The sequence below is a fragment of the Elgaria multicarinata genome, chromosome 1 (assembly GCF_023053635.1).
Source record: "Elgaria multicarinata webbii isolate HBS135686 ecotype San Diego chromosome 1, rElgMul1.1.pri, whole genome shotgun sequence".
Classification (NCBI taxonomy): Eukaryota; Metazoa; Chordata; class Lepidosauria; order Squamata; family Anguidae; genus Elgaria; species Elgaria multicarinata.
In genome coordinates, this window is record NC_086171.1 from 94,394,870 (window position 1) to 94,414,035 (window position 19,166).

Sequence of the window (19,166 nt, forward strand, 5' to 3'; positions counted from 1 at the left end):
CCATGCAGAAACAAACCAGCAATTCCACTCATTCATAAAATTCACTAGGTGACCTTAGGCTAATCACTATATTTTAGCCCAAGCTATTTTACAGCATTATTGTGAAGTTAAAATGTGCCAGCTGCCTTGATGGCCTCGGAGGATGGGCAGAACACAAATGTGATAAGCAAACAAATAAATAGCGACTAAAATGATCAAGGGACTGGAGCATCTCCCCTACAAGAGAAGGTTACAAAAGTTGGGATTGTTCAGCTTACAAAAATGGTGGATAAGGGGAGACATGATAGAGGTGTACAAAATTATGCATGGTGTGGAGCATGTGGATAGTGAGACATTTTTCTGCCTCTCCCAGAATACCCATGAAGCTGATTGGTGGGAGATTCAGGACAGATAAAAGGAAGTACCTCTTCACACCGTGCATAGTTCAGTTATGGAATTCACTACAAGCTGTGGTGATGGCCACCCATTTGGATGGCTTTAAAAGGTGGTTGGATAAGGCTATCAATGGCTTGTTGTCCTGATGGTTAAGTGCAATCTCCAGTAACAGAGGCAGTACGTCTGTATACACTGGTTGCTGGGAATCATAGGTGGGAGGGTACTGTTGCACTGTGTCCTGTTTGTTGGTCCCTGGTCAAGAGCTGGTTGGCCACTGTGTGATCTACTGACTGCTGACAGCCTCTTACAAAAGCTCAAGAGCAACCAAATTATGTGAAAAGCCAATTTAGACCCAGACCCTAAACCTGCACACAAAGAGGACACAATCTAGAATAATTACCACTGATCTTAACTACTCAATGACTCTCTGCCTTCCACACATAAAATGGTGGAAAAGTGTGAGAAAATCCAGAGGAAATACCCTTTTAATTGTCCCAATGTCACTCTGTGTGTGTATGTATAATTAATATTTCCGTACATTTTTATATAGTGAAAGAGCTATAGCTTATTCCACATCTTTAGCTGATATGATTTAATGCTGTGCTATTTTAAGAGCCTAGAACAAGCCCGGAAGGAGGGATAATGGTTTCCTGCCTAAGTTCTACTTAATGATAAAATAGGAATTCAACCTGGCTCCCCCTATTTTATTATATTTTTAATAACTGACATCAAAGTCATGTATTTTCCCTCATAATTCTTTTGTTTATATAAAAGATGCCTTTTAACTTGGCGTATTGGACAGAACATGTGCAAAAGGAGGGAGACGCTGGCTCTGGTGCTGGTGAGAAGATTCTTTATTTTTTTATTTTTCTCGTTAAAAAGGTTATTGAAAAAAACGTCACAAATAGCCCAACGTTTCGGATGGTGACAATCCTTCTTCAGGGGCTGTATTTAACACAGAATATATATGTGTATTAGTATTTAATTACAAACTAATAAATATGCATAACCAAATACAACAGGGACAATACCATTACATAAGGGTTGTTAGAGCATTGTGATATTTATCTCTATAGGATATTGACATAAAGACCTGAAGGAAACTATCTAATGCACTGAAGAAATTTATATCGAGACAAGTCTAGCTTTCAAAAGCATTTTTTTAAAAAGAAAACTCAATCTGTTCAAAAAACTCCATTTTAATTTTTAAACAAGGCTTGTTGTAAATAGCAAATACCATATTTTTTGACATTTTGTTTATTCTAATTATCCCCATATTTTAAACTTAAGAACGGAATAACGGGCTCAAGTTAAAGGAAGCCAGATTCCAGCTGGACATCAGGAAAAACTTCCTGACTGTTAGAGCAGTACGGCAATGGAATCAGTTACCTAGGGAGGTTGTGGGCTCTCCCACACTAGAGGCCTTCAAGAGGCAGCTGGACAAGCATCTGTCAGGGATGCTTTAGGGTGGATTCCTGCATTGAGCAGGGGGTTGGACTCGATGGTCTTGTAGGCCCCTTCCAACTCTGCTATTCTATGATTCTATGATTCTTAAACAACCCCCTTAAAAAGGTCCTTTGGAGAAATGGCAGGTTTCCTTTTTAGAAAATTGGACTTGCTTTAAATTTCTTTTGTAACATGAACCAAAAGCAGGAGTCATTTTGGCATGGTCTTCTATTCCATGAATAGTCCAATGCTCTTGCAAATGTCTAGTTGTTAAATCTTTGTAGGCACTTTATAGGACTTGTAATCGTGTAATGAACTGACCTGTAAGAAAAGTTGGTTGATAAGCGTCCACAGTGAAGTTTTCTGCCACAAAACTATGCTGGCGATTTCTTTCAAGGGAGTTGCTGCCTCTCTTAGCTGCAATGTCGAAATGAAGTGCAACTAATTGACAGCAACTTTATAGCTGGCGCTAGTCTTTCTGTATTTTCTTTTTTTGTAGTGATCCTGTTAGGACTTAACACATACGATAACGAGGCTCAAACTATAGATTTTTGTTGTGGACATTTGTATCTCATCGTTTCTAGCATCCTTGTCTCCAGTCTTTATTAGCAATAAATCTTGTTAGTGTTGGACCCAACACTAACAAGATTTATTGCTAATAAATAAAGACTGGAGACAAGGATGCTAGAAACGATGAAGCTGCACTTCATTTCGACATTGCAGCTTAGAGAGGCAATAGGGTCACCATCCGAAACGTTGGGCTATTTGTGGAGCTCTTTAAAAAACCTTTTTAGGAAGGAAATAAAAAAATAAAGAATCTTCTCACCAGCACCAGATCCAGCATCTCCCTACTTTTGCACATACAGTATTGGACAGAGCACCATGGATTCAATTTTAAGATAGAGGCGTCCAGAGCACCGTCTGGTCCAGTTTTGTTGGGAAAGTTTCAATTATTGAGGACCAAGGATGCAAGACAAGGTGTTTGGCCAACCACCCATGTGCCTGATTCTTGCCTTTCACGGTGCATTACAACAAATAAAGAGGGGATCGCCAGCTGGGTCCAGGAGGTTGTAAATTCCTCCCTGAGAGAGGGAGCGGTGCTGTCCCCTTTAAAGGAGGCAGTAATCAGGGCATTCCTGAAAAAGCCTAATGTGGCTGTTAACAATTATAGGCCAGTGGTTAATATCCTGTTGCTGGGGAAGGTGCTTGAGAGGGTTGTTGCAGGACAATTCCAGGCACTCTTTAATGAAATGGATTATCAAGATACAGTTCAATTTGGCTTCAGCCCCGGTTTTGGAATAGAAATTGCTTTGATCGCCCTGTGGGATGACCTTTGCCAGGAGAGGGACAGAGGGAATGTGACCCTGTTGATTCTCTTAGACCTCTCAGCAGCTTTCAATACCATTGACCATGGTATCCTTCTGGATAGGTTGTCTTGGCTGGGAATTGGAGGTACTGTGTTGCAGTGGTTTCACTCCTACTTGGATACCTGAAGAGTTTACCATATCTGAGGCGTTACTAGTTCGGCCGGGACTTCAAGTGTTTCCTTATTATTATCCACAGCAATTGCCTGTTAGACGGTGTTGTTAAACTATACTTTGCTGAAGAAGCCATTATTCGTGAAACAGTGAAAGTATACCGGATGCCTGTTCGTTAATAACACTGAAGAAATTTGCTAACTTTGTATAAGTCATGTACAACACTGAATAAATTTGTTTAACTCTGAAATCTGTTTAACTTGTCATACTTCTTCACAAGACTGTAGTATCAGCTGGTTGCTCTTTATAATTGCTTAACTAATAGTTTCATATATCTTTTACTCAGCTGTTGAAGCTTGGTAATAAAAATTGTATTACTTTTTCTCACTGTCATAGTGATGATATTGTGTGAAAATATACGTAAATTGTAATTTAAGAATTGTTACACATTAATAAGAATTGCATACCTCCAGTTTGATACTGTATTTTTCTAGTTGTGTGCCTTTGGCACTATCTGTTTAACTTTCATCAATATGCGGATGACACCCAGCTCTATGTCTCTTTTGCATCAAACTCATGTGAGACAGTGGCTGTTTTGAATCAGTGCCTGAGCACAGTAATGGACTGCATGAGGGCCAACAAACTGAGACTCAATCCAGATAAGACGGAGGCACTGCTAGTGGGTGGTTTGTCTGTCCGTCTGATGTTCAACCAGTTCTGGAGGGGGTTGAACTCCCCCTAAAGGATCAGGTCCGTAGTTTGGAGGTACTCTTGGATCCAGAACTGTCACTTGAGTGGACTTGGTGGCAAGGAGCACATTTGATCAGCTTAGGCTGATATACCAACAGTTATCCATGCTCTGATAATCTTTCGTCTGGATTACTGCAATACATTATACATGGTGCTGCCTTTGAAAACGGTCTGGAAACTTCAGCTGGTCCCAAACAGAGCAGCAAGATTGTTAACGGGGACTGGCCACCAAGAACACAGTACACCAGTACTTTTCCACCTTCACTGGCTGACAAGTGAAGAGCGTCTGGATTAAAATAAATGGGGCTAGGAATAAAAAGAATATGATAATCGGAGTCTACTACCGACCACCCAATCAAGGAGAAGACGAGGGCGAAACTTTTGAGAAACAAATTACCAGTGTTTCAAGGAAGTGTGATGTAGTAGTGATGGGGGACTTCAATTACCCTGATATCTGTTGGGAGACCATTACTGCCAAAAGCGGCCCTTCCAAGAAATTCCTGACATGTATGGGTGATAACTTTCTCCTACAGAAAGTGGTGGAAGGAACTAGAGGATCGGCAATCCTTGACTTGTTATTGACCAATAGGGATGACTTAGTGGATAAAGTGGCAGTTACGGGAACTCTGGGGGAAAGTGACCACGTCATACTTGAATTCTTGATTATGAAGGAGACAAAAGTCGAGCGTAGCCATACACGTACTCTGGATTTTAGGAAAGCTGATTTTAATAAACTCTGAACTATAATAAGTAAGGTCCCGTGGCAAGGGAGCCTAAAGAGAAAAGGAGTGCAGGATGGGTGGGAGTATCTAAAAAATGAAATTTTAAAGGCACAGTTACAAACAATTCCAACAAGGAGAAAAGATAGAAGACAACAGAGGAAACCAATGTGGCTCCACAAAAAGCTTATTGATGAACTGAAAACAAAAAGGGATACATATAGGAAGTGGAAGGAAGGCCAGGCTACAAAAGAAGAGTACAGACAAGTGGCGCAGAAGTGCCGAAATGGCGTCAGGAAGGCTAAAGCTGTGAATGAGCTGAGATTAGCGAGGGATGCTAAAAGCAATAAAAAGGCTTTCTTCAGATACGTGAGTAGTAAAAGACAGAGGAAAGAAATGGTGGTTCAACTGCTTAATGAGGATGGCAAATTGATAACAGATGACAAAGAAAAGGCTGAAGTGCTCAATTCCTACTTTGCCTCGGTCTTCTCCCAAAAGCGGGTCTATGACCCCCCTGGAAAAAGTGAAGCAGAAGTTGAGGGGGCAGGATTGCAGTTTGAGATTGATAAACAAATGGTCAAAGAACACCTAATTTCCTTGAATGAGTTCAAATCTCCAGGGCCCGATGAACTGCATCCAAGAGTAATGAAGGAGCTAGCGGAAGAACTCTCAGAACCTTTGTCTATTATCTTTGCAAAATCATGGAAGACGGGTGAGGTGCCGGATGACTGGAGGAGGGCTAACGTTGTCCCTATCTTCAAAAAGGGCAAAAAGGAGGAACCTGGGAACTACAGACCAGTCAGTCTGACATCCATCCCTGGGAAAATTCTGGAGCAGATTATAAAGAAGTCAATCTGTAAACACCTTGAAATCAATGCAGTGATTACTAGAAGCCAACATGGATTTGTCAAGAACAAATCCTGTCAGACTAATTTGATCTCATTTTTTGATAGGATAACCTCCCTTGTGGACTGTGGGAATGCTGTGGACGTCATATATCTTGACTTCAGCAAAGCTTTTGACAAAGTGCCCCATGATATTCTGATTAACAAACTAGCTAAAAGTGGGCTAGATGGAACAACTATTAGGTGGATCCACAGTTGGCTACAGAATCGGACTCAAAGAGTACTTATCAATGGAACCTTCTCAAACTGGGGAGAGGCAACGAGTGGGGTGCCGCAGGGCTCAGTCCTGGGCCCAGTGCTCTTCAACATTTTTATTAATGATTTGGACGAGGAGGTGCAGGGAACGCTTATCAAATTTGCAGATGACACCAAATTGGGTGGGATAGCTAATACCCTGGAAGACAGAAACAAACTTCAAAGTGATCTTGATAGGCTGGAGTGCTGGGCTGAAAACAACAGAATGAAATTTAATAGGGATAAATGCCAAGTTCTACATTTAGGGAATAGAAACCAAAGGCACAGTTACAAGATGGGGGACACTTGGCTCAGCAATACTACAAACGAGAAAGATCTTGGAATTGTTGTAGATCACAAGCTGAATATGAGCCAACAGTGCGATATGGCTGCAAGAAAGGCAAATGCTATTTTGGGCTGCATTAATAGAAGTATAGCTTCCAAATCACGTGAGGTACTGGTTCCTCTCTATTCGGCCCTGGTTAGGCCTCATCTAGAGTATTGCGTCCAGTTCTGGGCTCCACAATTCAAGAAGGACGCAGACAAGCTGGAGCGTGTTCAGAAGAGGGCAACCAGGATGATCAGAGGTCTAGAAACAAAGCCCTATGAAGAGAGACTGAAAGAACTGGGCATGTTTAGCCTGGAGAAGAGAAGATTGAGGGGAGACATGATAGCAGTCTTCAAATACTTAAAAGGTTGTCACACAGAGGAGGGCCAGGATCTCTTCTCGATCCTCCCAGAGTGCAGGACACGGAATAACGGGCTCAAGTTAAAGGAAGCCAGATTCCGGCTGGACATCAGAAAAAACTTCCTGACTATTAGAGCAGTGCGACAATGGAATCAGCTACCTAGGGAGGTTGAGGGCTCTCCCACACTAGAGGCATTCAAGAGGCAGCTGGACAACCATCTGTCAGGGATGCTTTAGGGTGGATTCCTGCATTGAGCAGGGGGTTGGACTCGATGGCCTTGTAGGCCCCTTCCAACTCTGCTATTCTATGATTCTATGATTCTATGAAGTCCTGGTCCAGGCATAATTCAAAGTGCTGGTATTAACATTCAAAGCCCTAAATGGCTTGTGGTCAGGTTATATGAAGGAATAATATAATATAATATAATAATATCTGAAGGTTATCTGGACAACCATCTGTCAACTATGCTGTAGGGTGGATTCCTGCATTGAGCAGGGGGTTCGACTCGATGGCCTTCTAGGCCCCTTCCGGCTCTACTATTCTATGATTCTATGAATGTCTCTTCCTATATGTACCAGACCCTAAGATCATCTTCTGAGGTCCTTCTACATAAAGTGGTCCTTCACTCAAAAGGAAGTGAAGCGGGTGGCTACCAAGAGGAGGGCCTTTAGTCTGTAGCACCCTGGCTGTGGAATGACCTCCCCAGAGGGGTTCACCAAGCATCTAAGTTATACTCTTTCCGACACCAGATGAAGACCTTTTTATTTTCGCAGTATTTCAACATTTTACCATCCTATTTTTTAATCTTTCTGTTTTAAATCTGTATTTTAAATCTCTGCATTTCTGCTCGGTTTTATTCTGGTTGTACTTTTAAATTGTAGTTTTATATTGTGGTTTAAATTTTATACCTAAGTTGTAGAATAGAGCAGCCAATAGAACAAAACATACAAACACTTAAGATCTTCGGCTATTGGGCGGGATAAAAATGCAATAAATAAATAAATAAATAATTTTATGGTTTTATTTTTTGTAGACCGCCTAAAGAGCTTTGGCTATTGAGCAGTATATAAATGCAGTAAATAAATAAGACATGGTGTTTTGGAATGTAACTTAAGGAATTTCACAGAGGATACATTTCCTCCCTGCTGCAACCTTTCAAAAGCCTTTTGAAAGCCTTCAAAAGGGGTCAGGAAACTTTCCTTCCATGAACTTTTCTTTTGCAACATTGGAGCCTCCAAGATACAGAAAGCCTGGCTGGCACAAGCCCAGCAGAGTGGAAAAGAGATGTTTGTTGTTGATTTTATTCATGTTTTGGTATTTTTTGTTTTTGTTTCCATCTGGGAGGGAAATTATTTACACCAGCTCCAATGCTGATGTAAATTTCCAGGTTGGAGGCATGTTCAGGGACTGTTAGAATTTTGGATCTGCTCCCGTGATCCTCTTATACCATGCACCTGATCTGCCCCTTTTTTTCTTTTCCTGATATCAGAACTCTGACTTCAGGGAGGTAAGCGCTGTGGATGCTTCAGCATGGGCTAGAGGACAGATCTGAGGTCAGATTTCCACCTCTGAGGGAAGACCTTTGATTCTCCCAGGGACCATAGGATTGCAGCCTTAACTTATCTTATGATCACACCTAGACTTTAAAATATATTTTTTAATGTAAATATCAGATTTATTTTTTAAAAATCATACTTCTTGTTACTAAAAAAATTAAATACTAAAAACTAATTTAAATGTTAAAAATCCTGTTTTTAGCTTAAAATTTTGTTCTGAAACTAGTGTCACAATTGCAATAAAATAAAGCTAAGAGCACCATTCTAGGCACTGAGTTCCCAATAGATGGACGGCTCCAAGACCAGAGCCCTTCTGTCTATTCCATGCCCTGCCAGCAAGTGCTAGGCCAGGCAGGAGGGATAACAGAGGTGATTCAGCTTCCCTTTCCTCCTCAAAAAAATATTCAGCTAGGTAGGCCTCTAAACCTATCTAGCTCACTTACCAGTGGTGGATGGGGACAGCGATGGAGAAGCTGCAGAATTCTGCAGATCCACACCTCTCCTCTCCCCTCCCACCGGAATGCCACCTTCTTGACCTCTCTGACATCATCCAAGATCATAAGCAGCTGCTACGGTTCTTTACATGGCAGCTGCAAGGGAGAGCAGGAATTACCTCCCAGGGACCATAGGATTGCTCTGTAAAACAGTGACAAAATATTTAACTAGAGCAAAGGAGATCGTTACCTTGTCGTGGTGCTGGAGCTTGAGCACCTCAAGGATGCCACGAGCTAAACCGTGAAGGGACACCCAAGACGGGAAGGTCATGGTAGAGAGGTCAGACTAAATACGATCCCTGGGGAAGGTAATGGCAACCCACCCCAGTATTTTTGCCGTGAAAACTAAATGGATCAGTAGAACCAGAGATATGTCGGTATACCATCGGAAGATGGGACCCCCAGGTCAGAAGATGGTCAAAATGCTACTGGGGAGGAACAGAGGATAAGTTCAACTAGCCCCAGATGTGATGACATAGCTAGCTCAAAGCCGAAAGGACGGCTAGCGGCCGACGGTGCTGGTGGTGAACGACGAATCCGATGTTCTAAAGATCAACACACCATAGGAACCTGGAATGTAAGATCTATGAGCCAGGGCAAATTGGACGTGGTTATTGGTGAAATGTCAAGATTAAATATAGATATATTGGGTGTCAGTAAACTGAAATGGACTGGAATGGGCCACTTCACATCAGATCACCACCAGATCTACTACTGTGGACAAGAGGATCACAGAAGAAATGGAGTAGCCTTCATAATTAATAATAAAGTGGCTAAAGCAGTGTTTGGATACAATCCAAAAAATGATAGAATGATCTCAATTTGAATTCAGGGTAAGCCATTTAACATCACAGTGATCCAAATATATGCCCCAACCACAGATGCTGAAGAAGTAGAAGTAGATCAGTTCTATGAGGATCTGCAGCACCTACTGGATAATACACCAAAAAGAGATGTTATTTTCGTTACAGGAGACTGGAACGCCAAGGTGGGTAGTCAAATTACATCTGGAATTACAGGTAAGCATGGTCTAGGAGAACAAAATGAAGCGGGACATAGGCAGATAGAATTTTGCCAGGACAACTCACTGTGCATAACAAACACTCTCTTCCAACAACCTAAAAGACGGCTTTATACATGGACTTCACCAGATGGCCGACACCGAAATCAGATTGACTACATCCTTTGCAGCCAAAGGTGGCGGACATCTATACAGACGGTAAAAACAAGACCTGGAGCTGACTGTAGTTCAGATCACGAACTTCTTATTGCACAATTTAGAATCAAACTAAAGAGAATAGGGAAGATATGAGCTCACTAATATTCCTAAGGAATATGCAGTGGAAGTGAAGAATAGATTTAAGGGACTAGATTTAGTAGATAGGGTCCCGGAAGAACTATGGACAGAAGTTCGCAACATTGTCCAAGAGGTGGCAACAAAAAACATCCCAAAGAAAAAGAAAACCAAGAAGGCAAGATGGCTGTCTGCTGAGACACTGGAAGGAGCCCAAGAAAGAAGGAAAGCAAAAGGCAACAGTGATAGGGGGAGATATGCCCAATTAAATGCAAAATTCCAGAGGTTAGCCAGAAGAGATAAGGAATTATTTTTAAACAAGCAATGTGCGGAAGTGGAAGAAGACAATAGAATAGGAAGGACAAGAGACCTCTTCCAGAAAATTAGAAACATTGGAGGTAAATTCCAGGCAAAAATGGGTATGATCAAAAACAAAGATGGCAAGGACCTAGCAGAAACAGAAGAGATCAAGAAAAGGTGGCAAGAATATACAGAAGATCTGTATAGGAAAGATAATAATATCGGGGATAGCTCAGAGGGTGTGGTCAGTGAGTTAGAGCCAGACATCCTGAAGAGTGAGGTTGAATGGGCCTTAAGAAGCATTGCTAATAACAAGGCAGCAGGAGACGACGGTATGCCAGCTGAACTGTTTAAAATATTGCAAGATGATGCTATCAAGGTGATCCATGCCATATGCCAGCAAATTTGGAAAACACAAGAATGGCCATCAGACTGGAAAAAATCAACTTATATCCCCATACCAAAAAAGGGAAACACTAAAGAATGTTCAAACTATCGGACAGTGGCACTTATTTCACATGCCAGCAAGGTAATGCTCAAGATCCTGCAAGGTAGACTCCAGCAATTCATGGAGCGAGAATTGCCAGATGTACAAGCTGGGTTTAGAAAAGGCAGAGGAACTAGAGACCAAATTGCCAATATCCGCTGGATAATGGAGAAAGCCAGGGAGTTCCAGAAAAACATCTATTTCTGTTTTATTGACTATTCTAAAGCCTTTGACTGTGTGGATCATAACAAACTGTGGCAAGTTCTTGGTGGTATGGGGATACCAAGTCATCTTGTCTGCCTCCTGAGGAATCTGTATAACGAACAAGTAGCAACAGTAAGAACAGACCACGGAACAACAGACTGGTTTAAGATTGGGAAAGGAGTAAGGCAGGGTTGTATACTCTCACCTTACCTATTCAACTTGTATGCAGAACACATCATGCGACGTGCTGGGCTTGACGAATCCAAGGCTGGAGTTAAAATTGCAGGAAGAAAAATTAACAATCTCAGATATGCAGATGACACCACATTGATGGCTGAAAGCAAGGAGGAGCTGAGGAACCTTATGACAAAGGTGAAAGAAGAAAGTGCAAAAGTTGGGTTGCAGTTAAACCTCAAAAAAAAAAAAAAAGATTATGGCAACCAGCTTGACTGATAATTGGCAAATAGAGGGAGAAAACGTGGAGGCAGTGACAGACTTTGTATTTCTGGGCGCAAAGATTACTGCAGACGCTGACTGCAGCCAGGAAATCAGAAGACGTTTACTTCTTGGGAGGAGAGCAATGACAAATCTCGATAAAATAGTTAAGAGCAGAGACACCACACTGACAACAAAGGTCCGCATAGTTAAAGCAATGGTATTCCCCGTAGTAACCTATGGCTGTGAGAGCTGGACCATAAGGAAAGCTGAGCGAAGGAAGATAGATGCTTTTGAACTGTGGTGTTGGAGGAAAATTCTGAGAGTGCCTTGGACTGCAAGAAGATCAAACCAGTCCATACTCCAGGAAATAAAGCCAGACTGCTCACTTGAGGGAATGGTATTAAAGGCAAAACTGAAGTACTTTGGTCACATAATGAGAAGACAGGATACCCTGGAGAAGACGCTGATGCTAGGGAAAGTGGAAGGCAAACGGAAGAAGGGCCGACCAAGGGCAAGATGGATGGATGATATTCTGGAGGTGACAGACTTGACCTTGGGGGAGCTAAGGGTGGCGACAGCCGACAGAAAGCTCTACCATGGGCTGGTCCATGAAGTCACGAAGAGTCGGAAGCGACTGAATGAATAAACAAAAAAAAATATTTAAAATAACATCAGTAAAAATTCTAACATAAAATAAAACCATATTATATTATTTCTAGGTTTGTATCTATCATGTTAATAGTTTTATGATTTGTTTTATTGGTTAAGTTCTTCTGTGCATTTTCAATTGAAATGAATGAGAACTTCAATATTTTCAATGGTCCTCACACAGAAGAACTTCCATCAGGTAAATTGCAGCCTTTGTATTCATGTTATTATGAAACTGTTCGCCAATTCGGGGACTACTTGTGAGCCAAAACAGGGTCAGTATTAGCACTCCACATTCTTTGGCAGCTCCCAAAGAACCATGCACCCCAGGAGGGACCACTGGTGCTAACCCAGGCTATCCGGATTGGTCTTATCCACCTGTACCCCAGTTCTGCTTTTAAACCTAGTGGCTGGCAGCACTGAGCAACCCATTATTAAACGTCTCACAATTCAGAATATTGTTGGCACTAAATCATTATTTAATAATTAAAGTCCAAAAGGTACCAAGTGATGCTGCACACTCCTGAAGATAATTTGCATACTCCTGAGGAATTCTGGGAAGTGAGCAGAAGTCACCACGAGCAGCAGAGAAGTTGGACTTTGACTGTCTGGCTCAAGACAGCAGCCCGTGTGCCGTTAGGCACGCGAAGGATAACAAATCTACTTTTTTTTCTTTTCTTCCTCTATAGCATATAATGAACAGAAAGGATTCTCTAGTGGTGGTGACCTGGAAAGTGTGTGCAATGTTTGTGTTCTTGCCTAAGATCAACTTGGTGTACATGTGCAACAAGTGCAAGCTGGTTGCACTATTGGAAGAAAAAGTAAGCGTCCTTGACCAGCAAGTGACCACCCTCCAAGGAATAAGGGACGACAAAGAGTTCTTAGACAGAACAGTGAAACTGCAACAGCAAAGAGAAGCACAGGAGGTAGAAGAGCAACAGCAAGTTGAAGCAGAAATAGGAAGGCTAAGATGAGGAAAGCCGAAGAAGACGAAACTCCCTGGAAAAGGGTGACAGTTGGGAGCAAAAACTGACATTCTGCACACGTGGAACCACTAGAGGTATGTAACTGTTTCCAGGTACTGGAGGACAGCCTGCAAAGGAAGAATTACGGGGACCCCGTGCAACTGTGAGCAAGAGACAGAAGGTCAGTCAAGCAGAGGCAACAATACCAAGGCCTATAACAAGAAGAGAAGAATAGTCACTGTGGGAAACTCCCTGCTGGTGGGATTGAAACCAGAGTATGTTGCGAAGACCCATGGACTCGTGAAGTATGCTGTCTCCCTGCAGGACAGATCAGAGATGTGATTGAAGGGTTGCCAAAGCTCATAAACCCCACTGACACATATCCTTTTCTTCTCATCCATGTGGGAACAAATGATACTGCCAAGCAGAGCTACAAAGAAATCACGTCAGACTTTGAAACTCTGGGAAAGAAACTGAAGAACTTTGGGACCCAGATAGTTTTCTCATCCACCCTCCCAGTTCTTGGAAGAGGAATAGAAAGGGAAAGAAAAATATTCCAGGTGAACGACTGGCTACAAAGGTGGTGCTGACGTAAGAGATTTGGATTCTAGGACCATGGGCTCAGCTACTTGGAAGATGGACTGCTGGCAAGGGATGGATTGCACTTCACAAGGGCTGGGCCACAGCATGAAGAACTTCATCAAGAGGGCTTTAAACTGAATCCTATGGAGGAGGGTGACAGAATCTTGGAGGCAACAATGGATGAAGATTTATGCACCATAACAGAGAGAAGAAATCTAATAGTGCCCCAAAATAGTCTTCACAATAATGCAGGAAAGAAGCCAGACCTTTGATGTCTATATACAAATGCCCAGATCATGGGAAACAAACAGAACGAATTTGAACTCTTAATACATGAAGGCAAATACAACTTGATAGGTATAACTGAAACTTGGTGGGATGACTCCCATGAGCACCCAATATAGCACTTGAAGGATATAACTTGTTCAAAAAGAACAGAAGAAATAGAAAGGGAGGCGGAGTTGCACTATATGTTTTAAGGTGGATTCCTGAATTCAGGAGGGGGTTGGACTCGATGGCCTTATAAGCCCCTTCCAACTCTACTATTCTATGATTCAATGATTCTATGTCACACCGCATAGACTGGGGGAGACTGCAAATGTTTTAGAGACTAAAGTTACAAGATGATCTTGATAAAAGGAGAGTTGGGCTGGTAAAAGGAAAATGAAATTAAACAAGGATAATGTAAATACTGTACATAAGAAAAACATACTTAGAAAATCAGCAACAAAAAAAGACAAGACTAGTGGGACCATAAAAGTGTAATTAGTTTTCTGTCTATAGTACAAAATCCCCACCTTATCTAAGACATAATCTAGACAATATAACCTAAAATTTTAGGTGGTACACTAAACAGTAAATTCCAGGTGCAATAAAAGCAGATGAATGATGTTCTGTGATTCTTAATGCAAATCCTAAGAACCACAGTCAAATTTACTAACGAACTACAGTTTTGCAGCCTTTTGTTCCAACTGTTGTCCTTTTATTTGTGTTTATTTATTAGCTGGAACTGGGTTTTTTTTTAGCTCTTCTGTAAAATCCACAAAGGTAGAAAGAAATATTGCCAAGTTATTCTCTGGTTTTCCTTTATTTCAAACTAGCAAACAATCAAACAATAAATATAAATGCAATACAATGCAAATAATTAGATGTCTAAGGAACAGAGAGAGAAGCAGACTTGAAAACAACAACTCAGCTTTGATTTCAGAGATAAATTTGGATTCCAATCTCTAGAGCTAGAAAATATACATACTTGACAATTTAATTAGATAACAGTAGTTTTTGCTGAAACCCTATCATCTATATTAACTAGTGTCCATGATTTTTTTTTTTAAAAAAACCTAACTAAGGCTTTCAAATGTTTCAAATGACAAATGGCCCACACAGTGGATGTCAGTATCTCATCTGAAATTTCTAATCCCAGAAAAAATAAGGAGACAAAAAGGAAAAAGGCACTAACTCCAGGTCCGCCTGGCGCCTACACTGTACTCCTTTCGTCGCCAGCTGAAGACCTTTTTATTCACTCAGTATTTTAACACTTAATTTTAACTTAAATTTAAATTATACTGTTTTAACTCTGTATTTTAACCTTATATCAATTTTGCTGCGTGGTTTTATCCTGGTTGTGCTTTTTATATTGTATTTTGTATTTGTATTTTTAACTTGTTGGTTGTTTTATGATGATTTTAATTTTTGTGAACCGCCCAGAGAGCTTCGGCTATTGGGCGGTATAAAAATGTAATAAATAAATAAATAAATAAATAAATAAAATGAATATGGTGAAATAAATTTATATTTCTCTGAAGCTCAATTTATTGCTTCTCTTCAAAAGTCATAATCAGAAATAAAGAATACCATGCCATAGTTGTTATGCTCTGTTAGTTAATTTCCCTTTCCTAAAATTTCCACGTAACACCCACCCCTCAAACACTTAGCTTCAATTAAAGGTTTGACATCATTGAGTTCAAACTAAAAAAGTTCATGGCAGCATTTTGCACTCTGTTAAAAAACCCAGAAAAGATCTACAAATCAATACACTGCTTATACTCAAATGTAGAGTAAAACTTAAAAAACAAATACTAAACTAATACTTAATATTTTTCCTTTTAAGAAAAACCCTCTCATCTGTTCTTGAAACCAGAACTCACCTGAAAGATTTAAAGTTTTTCCCAATGAATTGATGCTTCTTTTGTTTAAAGAAAAAGGTAGTCTAAATAACACAAATAAATACGGTTTCCAGTGGTTTCCAGGAGAAAAGAGCAACTCAGCACAAGAAATATGGAATGAAAACAGACCATAAAGAAAGATGCTAAACATGAGAATGTTGCTAAAGGTGACAAAACCACCATTATGACAGTGAAGGCTGAATGCTTTCTGCTCATGAGAAAACAAGTTTTGACAGTTGAGAAAGACATTCCAAGCCTGCTATTGTTTAACGCAGCCCAGCGCAATCCTTTTCTCCTCCCCCTATTACAGAGCATGAATATTATATGCATTGTGACCACTCAGCAGGGGACATAAGGTTCTTCTTAGACACTGGAATTTTATGAGTAACAACAATGTGAAATGTGCCTTGCCCTACTTGGTAAGTTGATTATTTCACTAAAATTGTTTTGATAAAACATCTTGTTCATTTTCCCCCTTCCCTCCTCCCATGCAATTAAAGGAAATGTCTCATCCAGTGTGCTCCAGCCAACTACCAAAGAGAAAATCAAATCAGGGACATTAAAATGAAAAATCCAGTGAGACAATAGCTACAATCCTAAGGATTTTACTAGAAGAGTGCTTCCAGACCAGTTTACTTTGCCTCATTCATGTAATTTTATGGGGTCTTCAACAACGTCTTCAATTTGTAACCTTTCCGTCTTTTACCACCACTTCTGTCCTTTTTCTTACTGAAAAAAAAATCCATTAAGGAGGGAAAGATGGAATAGGTGCACATTACCTTTTGATTTGTAGCATTAAGAGTCCACTTTCTGGGATTGTTTAGCTTAGAAAACCATTGAAACATAATGAAGCTGTACAAAATTATGCATGGTGTGGAGAAAGTGAATAATACTTGAACAGACAAATTCATAGAGGATAATTACGACTAGTTAAATTGCTATATGCTACCTCCAGTATCAGAGGCAGTATGCCACTTTATACTAGTTACTGGAGAACGTGAGTGAGAGGGTGTTATTGCACTCATGTGCTACTTGTGGACTTCCCAGAGGAAGCTCTTTGGCCAATGTGTGCACAGAATGCTGGACTAGATAGATCTTTAGTCTGATTCAGCACAGCTCTTCTTATGATGTATATATTTTAAACCATGGGAAGGAACTGCTCCCCATACCAAATTCCTCCACTAAAACTACTTCACTTCTATACTTCCTTTGACAACTAGTATTTTTTCTTCTATTTTTAAAGTTTAGGCTTTAGGATTCACACATTACAAATTCTCTATACCAGCCTTCCCCAACCTGGTCCCTGCAGATGTTTTGGACAATAACTCTCATCATCCCATCATCCCTGGGCATTGGCTATGTTGACTGGGTGTAGCGGGAAATGTAGTTCAAAACATTTAGAGTGTTGGGGAAGGCTGCCCTGTGCTTTTGTATAAGAATCAGTAAGTGATGTGTGTATAGATTCTAATGTCTAATAATTCTATACATGTTATGGCCAACTGCAGCTTCCAATGTATAGTATGCATACAACAATGTACACATCACAAGTTACAACCTATATATATGGCAGACTGAAATTCATACATAGAAGAGACTTTGACATTGAATGTTTGTAATATGTGAAGTGGAGCTGTGTGTGCAGATTTTCTTTTTTATAATTTAGATTGTGAATTTCTTGGGGCAAATATTATTTATTTATCTATTACATTTTTTATACCGCCCAATAGCTGAAGCTCTCTGGGCGGTCCACAAAAATTACCTATCCTTTCCTACCCACCCTGCTTATGTTACTCTATAAAGTGCCATGTACATTAACGCTGTAACTACTACTACGACTACAATTTAGGCTTAATAAACCCCTTTAGTACACAGAGTGGCTTTGAAAAGATCTAGAGATGAAGGGGGGAATGCGAAGTTACAGACACTATAGTTTACATGCATATATAGGAATTGTTGTATCCCCACAAATGCAATAGATGTATACAGAAGGAAGATACAAAGACTACTCCAAAGCCAAATTACAATGCCAGATGGAGACCAGGGTGTTTTTGGATTGGGATTGATATGGAATTTAAGTTTTCCAACCCTATTAAGAAGACTGAGGCAGCTGGACTGAAAGCTAAAAGACTGGTGCCCCAACTGCCCTTTTGTGGCAATGAGACTGAATGAGGGATGGGGAAGTTTTTTAAAAATAGAGGTTTTAAAAAATTATAAATGCTGTGGATAAAAGTACGAAGTCGTTACAGATATTTTTTCTCCAACTCTTGTAATACTAGAACTTGGAATCACACATTGAAACTGATGGGTAGGAGATTCAAGACAGACAAAATTAAGTACATCTTCATCACACGGTGCATAATTAATTTGTGGAATTTTCTGCCACAAAATGAAAAGGGGCGCTGGTTTAAACGGGTATTAAACATATTCACAGAAGATATTATCATTAGTGGCTATTTGCATGATAGCTAAATGGTATTATGACATCCAGAAGCAGAACATTAAATACCAGTTGCTGGAAAGCATATAATGGTACAGGGTTATTGCCTTCAATCCCTGTTTGTGGGATTTCCATAAGCATGAGTAAGCTGAGAGAACCATTTATAAGCCAGCTTTCTGCACATGATCTGGTCGCTGGACACCGTTCCAAACCCTTAGTTTGATCCAGCAGAACTCGTCTTACCTTACCTGTCCATTCTATTGCTTCTAGGGGCAGAATATGATGTCCCGCCCCAGAACCCCTCTACATAACCCTAAAATGGCCTCAAGCTGGGCTTCTCCCCCCTCTTCTAGCCCCCCACAAATATCACGACTTCCCTCACTTATCTGCCCCTTCCCCATCCCAACACCCAAGTCTCGCACCCGCCCTCGCAGCTTCCCACCTCTTTGCCCTTAGACTCACCCGCCTTTCTCACGCCATTTCCCCTTGTGAGAGTGGTGGAGGGGTCTCCGGATCCTGAGGGAGCGGGACCCCTCCACTTCCGCCTGCTTTCCGCAGCCGCTCTCGCGTCTGTTCTGGAGACAGCGAGCCTGATACTACCACTAGGATTTCCCTCCCCCGCGCTTCTCTCTCCCCCCGCCCCACCCCCCACCCAGTCCCCAAGGAAAAGAAACAAAATTGGGGGTTGCAAAAGCAGCTTGCCCCACTCAAAGCATCTTAATCTGACAGATTGCGAATTGATTTATCATTGCCCCCCCTTTTTTTAAAAAAAATTGCAAAACCTAAGTGATTTCGTTCGGGTTCATACGCGCACACATTTAATAGTGCGAATCGCAAGCAACGCACTTCACTGTTGTTTGCAAAATTATTCCCCATTGCAATATATATAAACATTTGAAGAAGCTTATCCGACACGCAATGCAAATTGTAACTCCCACTATTGCTGCTTTAAATCGATTTGCAAAAGCCTGGCATCTGGTGTCTCAAACACAGTTGGGTG

General features: G+C 40.9%; 1 protein-coding gene across 3 annotated transcripts in view; it reads right to left on the bottom strand.

Moving 5' to 3' along the window:
* The window catches only part of GJC1 (gap junction protein gamma 1), a 76,059-nt gene extending 57,415 nt beyond the window's left edge, over nt 1-18,644 (bottom strand). For 2 of the 3 annotated variants that reach the window (XR_010025738.1, XM_063133009.1), the window contains exon 1: nt 8,596-8,749. The gene's annotated coding sequence lies outside the window, so the exon portion shown is untranslated. Of the gene's footprint in view, nt 1-8,595; nt 8,750-18,628 lie in introns of those variants that run through there. The other variant, XM_063133017.1, reaches the window with a different exon arrangement.
* Between the last annotated feature and the right edge of the window lie 522 nt (nt 18,645-19,166).